At 45.4% G+C, this 12,363-nt stretch overlaps 1 long non-coding RNA gene across 2 annotated transcripts; it reads right to left on the minus strand.

Moving 5' to 3' along the window:
- Nucleotides 1-1,098: 1,098 nt before the first annotated feature.
- Nucleotides 1,099-11,549, minus strand: LOC125156584 (uncharacterized). Of its 2 annotated transcripts, XR_007148685.1 has the most exons (5): nt 10,888-11,549; nt 6,847-8,981; nt 6,301-6,499; nt 3,994-4,057; nt 1,099-3,244 (listed from the first exon to the last, which is right to left on the minus strand). It is a non-coding gene; the product is annotated as an uncharacterized LOC125156584 (long non-coding RNA). The 2 variants fall into 2 exon arrangements; XR_007148684.1 differs by having other exon boundaries at nt 6,301-8,981.
- Between the last annotated feature and the right edge of the window lie 814 nt (nt 11,550-12,363).

Raw genomic sequence — 12,363 nt, forward strand, 5'->3', positions numbered from 1 at the left:
TTTGTCCTTTGTAAATGAAAACTCAACTACTCTTTTCTGGGGAGGGATTCAACCCTCTGAGAGCTGCCATGGAAACCCAACCACTGGAGGCTTCAGCAACTGCTCAGACATTTCCTTTTACCCACAGCACAATAGAATCCAGGCAAAGCAGTATTCACAATATAAAAACACTTATTAGCAGGGGACTGCACGTGCATCTTGCCAGGTACGGGTTCTGCTGTCTTTCTCTCTGAGGACGCCCAGCTGGAGAGCCCAGGGAGGAAGACATCTGAGGAGCATCACCACAAACCAGCTGTGACGACTGACCAAGGAGAACACGGGCCGTGCCTGCAGGGAGTGGAAAAAACACTAAATTGTTTGAGAAGCCACCTGCTTCTGCCTCTCAGAGAAATGGGGAGGCTCAGGTCAGATAGGGCAACCAGCGGACTCTGGCAAAAAAGTCATCTCTGATGCACCTTCTGTTCTGGTCGTAAAACCCTCCATCAGTGGCCTAGATTTTGGGATTGTTTGCCCAAAACAAAAGAATACAAAGATATTGCCATTTCAGAGGGAGAAGAAAGGGTGGGATTATAAAACTAGAGGGGGTGGGAAAATCTCTTTGAAGGGGAAGGCAAAGCTTGGCCATCGTTTATATTCTCCCCGTTGTCCAGAATCCAAACCTCCTGGCTAAAGTGCTGTAGCATTCAGAGCTGGAAGAAAAATGAGCAAGTGTCCAACATTTTTACATTCCAGGGAAGGAACGGAGATCTAGCCACGTGGATGAGTGATATGTCCAAAGTAGTTAGTGACAAAACGAGACCCGGAACCTAGGCTTCTTGACATTACTACCCACACTGACCATTCACTGACCCTTTCTTGCCCCGACTTCCCAGCACCCGCCAATCAGCAAATTCTACTGAGTCTCATTTTCCTGTTCTTTCCCTTGCCAGTGCTATATCAGGGGCACAAGCCCTAATCACCTGACCCAAAACAAAAGAAGAAGAGGATCAGGTTCTGTGCTAAGCCCTTGGCAAACATGCATTTGCATTGAATCCTTATAACAAACTGTGAGGTGAGTAATAATGCCTGTCATATATATGAAGGATTAGGGGCTCAAAGATTGAGAGAGATCACACAGCTAGCAAGCAACAGACTCAAACCCCACATTTGTCCGACTCCAGGTCCTCTGATCTTCTCATTACACTGCTTCCCAAGACTATTTCAGTGGCTTCCTACTTGGACCCTCTGTGCCTATTCTCCTTCCATTTCAAATCATCCTGTATTCTGAAGCCAGATTAATCTTAAAACTTGCTTTGAATCACATCACTCCCCTCCTCAAAAGCCCGACCCGTTGTCATTTGACTGTGTCCACCATCTGGTCCAACCAACATATCCAGCCTTGTCCCCCAAGGCTGATACTTGGCTGTTCTGTGGATATGTTTTGGCATGGCTGATTTCCCTCTCCTACAGTGCCTGCCCCTGCCTTTTCCTCTCCCTTAAAATACCTGCATTGATTCCTTTATTTCCTCAACACTAATTGAATACCTACTACTTCCTCTAGAAGATTCATTGCCAAGAGGCAGTATAGCTCAGTGGACAAAACACAGACTGGAACAAGTTCCCTGACTTGAATCCTGACTCCACCAATTATTAGCTTATGTGACCTTGGGCAAGTTTCTCAACTTGTCTGTGTTTCAGCTTCCCAAAACATAGAATGAGGATCTTAATGGCTCCTATTTAGAAGATGATTGAGAGAATTAAATTAGTTAATACATATAAAACACTTGGAATAGTACATGGAACAGAGTAATAACTCAATAAACAGGAGCCCTGACAGTATTAATAGGTACCAAGCCCTGGGTTTGTTGCTGGGATACAGAAATGAATAAATCACAGTCAGCACCTTTCCTCACAGTCCAGTGAGCAAGGTGGATATGCCAGCCAGGATTCACAATCGGGAGCTCTGACCGCCAGAAAAGAGGCAGGTCCAGAGGGGTACAGGAAAGGTATTAGGTATTGGGGATATGTCAAGGTTTTGGCAAAGACAATGCTTCATCTCAAGGTTAAAGAAGTATAGCAGTTCTTCCTTGCGGCATCTGAATAAATATGGTACAATCATCCAGCGACCGCAGGGAGATCCTGTGAGCTGGAAATGCAGCTGGAAAGGTAAGCAGAAGCTTGATATCATAAAGACCTTATGCCATCCTGAGAAGTTTATTCTCAAGATGGTAAGCAGAGGCGTGCCCACCCCAGACCATAGTGATCTCAGCCCCTTCTCACCTGGGTCTAGCACACTGATTGCATGTTTCACTAATACAACACTTATTTGCTGTCTTATATTATTTCCAAGTACCAAACAGCCTGCATAAGCATTTCTGAGAAGAAATGCTTCTCAGAAATTTTTCTCACTTACCATGCTGACCCACCCCTGTTTCATGCTTCTTATCCTAGGTTGATATATTTTCTGCCAAGTAACCTTGCCACCTTGGCTACAGCTGATTGGACCAAGGCTTAGCATCTGTCCTAAAGGCGATTACCTCTTCATTGACCAATGCCCCAGGGCGGGGCCCAGAACCAAAGCTCGGTCGCGCCATCCCATCCAGGATGCTGACTGCCTGCGGTCCTTCTCTTAGCAAGCCCAAATGCCAGACACACAGAGAGGAAAACAGAGGCAGAGGAAACAGAAAAACTCACTTTGAAAAAAGCAATACAGAGCAGCCATGAATAAACCAAACCTACGAGGTAGAGAGCAGGGTGAGTCAGCAACACCAGACAGCGAAAGCTTGGGCAGAAATAGATGAAACGCCGTAACAAGAAACACCAGCCAAGATAGGCAACAATGAGATAAACCATGTTATATCCCGAACCACGATCTACATTCCAAATATCATGCCCGGTTTTTGTGAGTCCAGCAGTGCAGGGATTAAGACAGTTTTCTGCTTTTCTCCATTCCCTGAGCGTCCTTGAAATAAATCCCAGAACATTCTGAGCACGTCTCTTCCTTGCAACCAGAATGAGTCCAACATCATAGAGACTTGTGGTTTCTGGTCAGCTGGATGGCACATTCCCCAAGTGCTTTCTCATGGACCAGCCCATGGATCGGCAGAAAAGCTAGAATGAGCACAACTTATCCAGAAAGACTTCCAGGATTCTCATGGGAAGGGATGTAGGTTAGACGTGAGGCAGGAGAAGTGAGAGAGGACCAGATACTCAGGGCCAACCATAGCAAGGAACTGGGGTTCTCATCCTGAGATTATGGAGCTCCCTTTAAGAGATTAGAAAAAAAAGGACATGATCAAGTTTGAGAATGCTGCATAAAGTGTAGCTTCATCCAATAAACACTTGTCAACAATGAAGGTAGATCTAAAATATTTGAGACTCAAGGGAACTCTCTGCAGTAAAAATGACCTATCCCTCCATGACCAGAAAGGAAATTCAACTTTCCAGGAACAGTCACCCAGCCAAAAATGTAAAATAAAGAAATGTAGACAAATTACATATTCCAGTGCCCAGACAAAGGAAGCCCCTGTAAAGAACAACTTCTCCAATAATTATTTCCCTAAGACCGAACACAACACAACACACACACACACACACACACACACACACACACACACGCACACACACACACACACACACACACACACACACACACACACCCGGTAGGGGCTTTTCTGAATGTGTTTGTGAAATGGGACACTCATTTCTCTAAGGAAAAAAATCTCTGAAGAGAGATCTAATAGAAAAGTCATCCTTGTGAGTATCTTCCCTACTTTAGCCCTGGCAGAAATAGAGTGCCTGGCACAATAGAGTTTCACAATTGCCTGCTTCTACTTCAAAGAGCCAGGCAATGGAAGTGACCAGAAAGAGTCTGGCTGCCAGAGATGCCCCAGAGTCTGAGGACACACAGAGCTGTGGAGATAACTCAGGATGGAGTGAACTTCCAGGCCCCTCCCAGCTCCCGGGACCCAGCCTCCATCTGCCAAGGTGCTGTTTCCTCTTTTTCACGCTTACCTTCTCTTTCCTTTTCATTGATTCTTTCAAAAGTCCCTGTGTGTTCCCTGGAACAGTGCTTATGCTGCCAATTCAAAGAAGTAGGACTTCAGAAGAATGAGATCGCAGGTGCCCCCACCCCCCTCCTGTGTTCCCACTGGCTGTTTGTAGAAGTTCTTCACAAGTGGGAGAGGAAAGGCCTTCCCGAGTGGTGCCCCACGCACATCACTGGGTGTTAATCAAGGTTTTCTGTGCAGCTTCCTCCACCATCTGTTCGCACTACCTTCTCGCGGAGACTTGGCAGGGAAACGCATGCTGGTTTTCATTCTAACTCAAAGACAGTGAGGTTTTTCGTACCTGCACAGGACCCTGTGCAAGTTGTGATTCAAAGGAGCGTCAGCGAAGGCGCCAAGCTGCGAATTATAACCAGCTTCCCTAACGCTGTGCCACAAGTGGCCGTGAAGCCGGAGAGCTCCATTTCCTTCTTTTCTTTACAGGTTGAACCCTGCCAAATCTGATCCAATTCCAACCCAAACTTCTTTGTAACGAAACGATTGTTAGTTCTAAGCTCCAGCCAACGGCAAACTCATTTGGAGACATATTCAATATAACTGAACGGCAGTATGACAAAAGACCCTGAGGGTGGGCGCCTTGGCCTGAATTTTCCTCTTGTTCTCTATTCCCTTCCTCTGTTCCTCCCTCCATCTCAGCTTTTTCCAGTTTTTTTAGCCTTTGTTAAGGTCACTGTTTGGACCTCATTTCTGCTTCATTTTCTTAATGTCTTTTCACCCTTTCCTGCTACCTGGGGCACAATCCAGAGGGTTCCCTACTTTGCTACTAACCAGTGGGTTGTGGGGAAGAAGACAACGGGGAACTGTCCTGAGATACTTCTCAGAAGACTCATGGTGGGGCGTGTGGGTGGCTCAGCTGGTTAAGTGTTGGACGCTTGGTTTCGGCTCAGGTCACGATCTCACAGTTTGTGAGACAGAGCCCCAGGTCGGGCTCTGCGATGACAGCGTGGAACCTGCTTGGGGTTCTCTCTCTCCATCTCTCTCTGCCCCTCCCCAGCTAGAGCTCATGCATCCTCTCTCTCTCAAAAATAAATAAGCTTTGGGGCGCCTGGGTGGCGCAGTCGGTTAAGCGTCCGACTTCAGCCAGGTCACGATCTCGCGGTCCGTGAGTCCGAGCCCCGCGTCGGGCTCTGGGCTGATGGCTCAGAGCCTGGAACCTGTTTCCGATTCTGTGTCTCCCTCTCTCTCTGCCCCTCCCCTGTTCATGCTCTGTCTCTCTCTGTCCCAAAAATAAATAAAAAACGTTGAAAAAAAAAAATTAAAAATAAATAAATAAATAAATAAATAAATAAGCTTTAAAAAAAAAAAAAAGAAGACTCACAGCAATGGTTAATGACTATTTCATTAGCAATTGAGAACTATTTCAATCTTTTAATAACCAATATGGCTATATGAGAGTATACCAACTTGAGCTCTGGGAACTGGCCTGGTTCAATCAGCCAGGCCTTGCTGCTGCTAGCGGCTGGCACTGGCACCCAGAGCAAGGCCTTATTGAACATAAACAATTTCACAGAACACCGATAATCAGACAAGGCCACCATGCATGTGACGGATCAGAGCAAAAACAAGACCAGCCCATAATCACATCTGAGTACACACAAAAAATATGAACACTGTCCAAAGCACAAAAATCACCCAATATCCCCCTATCCTGCAAATGAGTGTAACTCTTTACCAGTTACAACTTCTGCTTCGATTCATTCATCCCACCTTTTAGAGAAGCTAGTTAAGATACCCAACCATAGGATGACCCCCACTTCCTAAAAGTATCCAATCCCAGTTTCTTAAACCCTCCTAAAAACCATCAGACATAAGCTCAAATCCTCCAAGAGGTTCTTCCTTTGACTGAGTCTCCCCACAGTTCCCCACAGTGTGTGCCTCCCTCATTACAATAACCAGCCCAACTTGTTCAGCCACAAGTGCATCAGAGAGCAAGGTGCACATTTTGGTATAGATGAGTCCCTTTGTCTGTTTGAGGGTGCATTAACACCCAGCTGGAAAGCTCTCTACATGTCCCAGAACAATTCTAGAGCATCCGTATTACTACGCTTACTCCCCCACCACAGCCCACTTTCGCTCTAGAAGTAGCCCTACTTCCTCCCTAGGGTTAAGTTTGCAAGGTCGGTTCAGGACCTCCAGCAGGCATTATTTTCCCTTTCACTGTTGCTTTCAACTAATGCAAGGGAAAAAGCTTAAAGCAAACAGAAAGCTTATCCACCCATCAACGCTGATGTGAGGAGACAGGACCAACACCCACCTTTTAGAACACACCTTGACCTGAAGATAAGCACCAGGTTTCCAGGAACCTGAGTGGCCACATGCTATGCCCAAGTTCACGTAACAATGAGTCTTGTTATAAGGCTGTTCTCTCCTGCTTTCAGACACTTGAGCGAATGGCAGCTTCAGAAGGATGCATAATTGCTGGACACCAAATTAGCCACAAACCAAGATTGCTCCTAAATTATTCAAGATGTTGGAAAAATATATACACAAAACAGATCAATCAAAGAAATCAAATACATGCCCTGCGGTTTTGAGACAATTACTTGAGAAACCTTCCGCAATTGAACACTAACCATTATTTTTCTCACTGAGTGGGATCAGAAAACTTGGAAAAATTAAATATGGTATACTATCACCAACCACAGAGTAGAAGACAACATCCTGAGCACGGAATATCAGTAAGCAGAATCACACAGACTAATAGAATCACAGGATAAATGCAAACCTGAGGAAATCACCATCTTTCAAATAAAACAATGATTATCTCTGTGTGGGCTTATCTCTGACAGGGACACTGTACCTGATTGAAAGTTCTCACAGTTGCAGGAGTAGCACCTCAAATGCCGGAGCAGTGGGGTGGCTCTGCACCCCACCAGCACCCCTGTCGCCCACTTATGGGACAGTTGAATCCAATAGAACCCAGCAACCGAAAGATGTCGGGAGAAAAATCTTGGCATGCTGAGGAGGCATTCTCTGTGTTTGTTAAAAAAGATGCATTAATTGGGACAACTGAGCTGATCTAAGAAATAAACCTCAAATTCCCAGGGACTTAACAGAATAAAGGTTTCTTTCTCTTTTAAGTAACATTCCAACGTGGGTGTTCCTGGCGAGTGGGTAGCTTTCTTCTCCATGACAATTTCCTTCTTGGGGCTCCACACCCCTCCAGAGCACCAGTTCTCTGCCTTGGTTAGCCTCTAGAACACCTTTTAAAACTCCTGCTGCTCCCGCCACACCCCAGACCAATTTAATTAGCATCTGTGGGGTAGGGGTTTGGGCAGCGAGAGTTTTTAAAGCTTTCCAGATGGTTCCAATGAACGACAAGGTTGAAAACACTTCACCGTGTTTTCAGGGCTCCGGAATCCTCCATGGTGAGCTGGTGGAAGGGGAAAGGGAGAGAGGCACACTCTGTCTCCAAAGTGCAGCCTGAAATGACAGACATTCCTCTGCCCATGTTCCATCCCTGCAAACTTGCTGCACGGCCACATGTGTAGGCAAGGAGGGCTGGGAAATGCAAGGCCTACCCAGCTTGCCTCCTCCCTGCAACATTCCCACATCCGGGAGGGGAGGGGACACATTGTTGGTGGTTAGCTTGACTGTCTCAGTAGGGTGGTGGGGATATAAGAGGAGTTAGGTAGAAGTAGGAGAAAAAGACAAACGAGCTGAGGGTTAGAAGGAAAGAGACAACAGTAGAACCATCTCAGTTCAAAGGTCGATGTCATGCAGCCCTCCAGCTACATTTGGTGCCGTTGCTCACCTGGAAATACAAGCTCCACCCCCTGTCATCTTCTTCCATCCTGGACTCACTGCCTCCCTCTTGGGACCAGAGTTTTGTTTTGGGTTTTGGCTTTGCTTTTGGGGTTTTCCAAAAGTAGAACCTCACTGCTCAAGTCACCATTTCTGAAGGCAATATTCAGAAGATACAAACGCTGGGGGCATTCTCCCCTCCAGATCATATTGTAGGGCTATTTATGACCATTTCCTCTCCCCACCAAGCCACCAGCATTGTTTTGGGGGGATAGTAGGTGCCTCCAGTCCACCTGCCTAGCCCACACTGAGAGTGAAGATACGAAAATGTGAAAAGTAAAATGGAGAAATTTAGCAGCCAATAAAAAAGCTTGGTGGAGCCCCACAGCTGAGAAAGATAATGGTCTCTGTGGTTAAAGCCAAGGAAAATTCATCTTCTGCTTGGCTCCAGGGCAGAAGTTATTCTTTTTACCAAATCAAGCCAAGGGGAAAGCCCTTTCCCCATGTCACAGTGTAGCAGAAAACACAGTAGTAGGACTCAGAGGCAGTGGAACAGAGACCAGCTGCTCAGAACAGAGATGAGGACAGGTCCCAGAGCCTGGGAAAGAGAGACTCTCTGCAGGCATGGCCAACAGGAAGACGATGTTTTTGCTGAGCATTCTGAGGGACATCTGCCTCCTTTAAATACCATTAAGGTAGACCCAAACTGCAAATGAACTTGGAGCAAGGGCAGAAGGGAACAGAGTTCCCTAACAAGGGCCAAATAGAAGCGATCAAGCAGTCCCATGGAGTGGTTTAAGACCAGAACAGCACAGGCCAGCTGAGAAAGGGCAGAATGTGTAAGGAAAGACAGGACGGTTCCTGCTCACACTTTGCTAAGGGTTTCCCCAGGAGGGAGTGGAAATGAATCTCACAATGCCACTGGGTGGTATTCATGATTGTTTCATAGGATGGAGTGTAGGTTACCCCTAGAGAAATCTACATGTGATCTGACCCCACAGTCATTGCCTACCTATCCCGTGCATGACCCTTACCTAGTCTGGTACAGCAAAATGCCCCTCCAGGGACTCCTAGCAACTGATACCTCACCAGGATGTGCCCACCAGACTCACACAGTGGAGACTCCAGTGTCCAGAGTGAGGCATCCAGGTAAGCAATTTCTCCCACAGGAAACACAGCTGTCAGCAGCATCTAAAAGCAAAGGAAGGGAAAAGAAAGAAGAAAAGGAAAGAGGTGGGAGGGAGGGGAGGAAAAAAAAACCCTCTCAGTTCTGAGAGGGAATATATAGTATACTAAAAAAAAAAAATAGACTTGGGCACGAAGAAAGCATAGTAGCCAGTACAGGCTCTGGTAAAAACTAATTTCTGTGACCCTGGACAAGTACCTTATCATCTCTGGGCTTCAATGTCCTCCTATAAAATGAGAATTGAACTTGACAAATTGTAAGGCCCCTTCCCACTCTGCAATACTTCCATCCAATGGTGAAGATGGAAAAATGAATTTACCCCAAGAAAATTACCGTCTTACAAGAGAAAACTTTATATAAATCTCTAGTCATTTCTAAACGATTTTGTAAAAGAACCTCCATGCACAAATTATGCAGGGCTCTGCTTTTTCCCCTTCCTTTCTGTTCCTGCTTCCCTTACCTGTTATTGTAAGGTTGCCATTCGATGAACAGCAGGAAAAAAAGAAAACGAGCTAAAATGCAATCATTTGGTTTTCCTTACTTAGTAAAGAGCAAATCTCAAGCAACAGCATGTCAGTGGGTACCAGTGGGGACTCCACACATCAAAGAGGAAAAGGAGAAGGAGGAAGGAAATGTAAGCATTGCTTTACACGTGCACATTTGCTCCTCTGTCCTTGGCATGCAAGGAGTACTTGCATATGATGATTGCCTTCCCTCGCTGTCTGCTGAGGAGACCCACCAACGTGTGTGAGCATTAAGGTGAACGATTTCTCATGATACCTTAGATCCGATGAGTTCTCCATTAAAGCTCCAGTCTTCTCGTTCTCACAAATTTGTACTTTCACTCTGTTTGTGCTGTTGCTTCACACTGTACTTAAGAGCCAGCACTAATTACGTGAATCTGACCATCTCACAAGTACCAAGCTCAGTTGGTCAACATTGTCTTAAGCAACTACCCAAGATCCTTGCCCTCATTTTTAGTTCGACAAATAATAAGAAAATAAACCAGATAACTATAGAATGTGAGAAGCATACTCTGTTAACCTCTTATTGCATCCATTTCCTTACTAATAAAATAAGTATTACACAACCCATGCCTCAAAGATACCTAACGGTGCTTCATAAGTATGTATGCCTAGGTTAGGAATTACTTTATTTATTCCATGGTGATTTGCTGCACTCTGATCACTCGCCCAGGCATTGTGCTACAAACTTGCGAGTTTAGTTATTAACAAATCAAACAACCTTGTTACAAAGCAGTCCCACCTGGTGAGTTGCATGAATTGTGTGTCTCAGAAAAAGATACACTGGAGTTTTAATCCCCAGTAACTCAGAATGTGACCTTATTTAGAAACAGAATCTCTGAAAATGTAATTCGTTAAGAGAAGATCATCAGGGTGGGCCCTAATTTAGTATGACTAACAAAGGGGGAATTTAGGGGGCACCTGGGTGGCTCAGTCGGTTAAGCGTCTGACTCTTGATTTTGGCTCAGGTCATGACCTCACCATTTGTGGAATGGAGCTGCACTGAGCCTGCTTGGGATTCTCTCTCCCCCTCTCTCTGTCCCTTCCAAGCTCATGCTTGCTCTCTCTCCCCCTCTCTTTCTCTCTCTCAAGTAAATAAATAAACTTTAAAAAGTGGGGGGAGTGGGAACTTGGATACAGACCTGTACACAGGGAGAACATCACATGAAGATGAAAACAGAGATCAAGGAGGTCCATCTAAAGCCAAGGATTGGCAGCAAACCACCAGAAGCTGGCACCTGTTCTTGCACCCAGACCCCCGCAGGAAACCACCCTGCCCACACTTTGATGCGGACTTCCGGATTCCGGAACCATGAGACGATGAAGTTCTGCTGAAGGCACCTGGTCTGCGGTACTCTGATAGGGCAGCCCTAGGAAAGGAAGATACCTGGGAACCAAGACCAAGGACAGCAACACCGAGCGTCTAGACTATTCTGCAGCGGGACATCAGGTCATTCCTGGACGGGTGGATTCAAGGCCTCAAGGCTTTCCGCTGAGTGGAAAAACTGAGAATTGGGGCCATTTTCGTTCAACTGCGCCTCATTTTCTTCCGGCTTTTGGCAATTGCTGTAAAGAGAAGTCGTAAAATGCATACAATGCCATTATTAACATCATTATCAACAATGCACGTACACAAATCTCAGCGAGAATTAGATTTTAATGTTTCCTTACAGGGTGTGCTGGTCCCAACTACGCCCAGCTAATTCACAGCGACAAAACTGGTTAAGCCTTTGCGTGATTTATTTTTGCTCCTATGGAAAGTTGACACTTTATTCATTAAACTACTCCCTTTAACACATTTCTAAATCATTGCTTTCCACTCTGATCGGGCCTCGTTTTCATTTTTGAGTTTCAGCTAGAATGGCTTTCATAATGAATTCTTTTTTTACCTGACAGGAGAAGTTAAAACCTCCCCCTGCTGAACATTTAAAAGGGAAATTCAGGCTCGTTTTTGTCAGGCTGTTTATCATACCTCGCAAATACTCAAATCCATTTCCTTTGGAAAAGGTTTGTCTTTCTATGACAGGCATATAAAAAGGCTTTATTACACTTCTCTATTCATTGGAGCTGCTCTGCCTGAAGATAAAAAAGAATTCATTTTCTGGATTTTCCTTGAATGTCAGGTCTATAGTTCCCTTCTATTATCAGAGTTCTTAACCCAAGAAGAATGGAAGGGAGGGAGAATTCAAGTTAATACACAATATCAAACTCCATTATTGAGTAACATGAATATCAAAAATCCCAAAATGAAATCTGAATTCAAATGAAAGAGTACGTAAAGACAGAAAAAATACTCTATAGGTATTTAATAGCAAGCAATCACTGGATTTACTTGCAATGTTCTATGCTGCGGGGCTCCCCAGATCTGGAAAATCACTTTAGCACCATTTCCTAAGTACAGTCTGATCTGTCAGTTATGATATACAGCAGTGCTTCTCAGACTTCAGTGTGCATGTAAATCACCTGGGGATCTGGTTAAAAGGCAGGTTTGCATTTAGTAGGTCTGGGCTGGAGCCTGAGACTGGGCATTTCTAACAAGCTCCCAGAGGCACAGACGCTTTGGGTCAGGGACAGCCCTTCTGGTAGCCAGGATAGAGAGCCAAAAGCAGTGCGTTCCACTGAATGTAAACATCACTTCACTTTAAGCCTTGAGCTGGATCTGTCTGAAAATCATCTGAAAATTACATGAGAGGCTGGGGTCCCAATTTCGCATAACTTGCACCCACTCACTGGATTCACGGTGGTCTGGGCATGTCGTATGGGCTGCTGGAGAGTCCACGTCTGATACTGACCACAGCCAACCCTGTGGGCTCATATCTGAGGCATCTGGAGAAGGCTGCAGATAAGAGTCAAGATGCTGTAT

The sequence above is a fragment of the Prionailurus viverrinus genome, chromosome F2 (assembly GCF_022837055.1).
Source record: "Prionailurus viverrinus isolate Anna chromosome F2, UM_Priviv_1.0, whole genome shotgun sequence".
Classification (NCBI taxonomy): domain Eukaryota; kingdom Metazoa; phylum Chordata; class Mammalia; order Carnivora; family Felidae; genus Prionailurus; species Prionailurus viverrinus.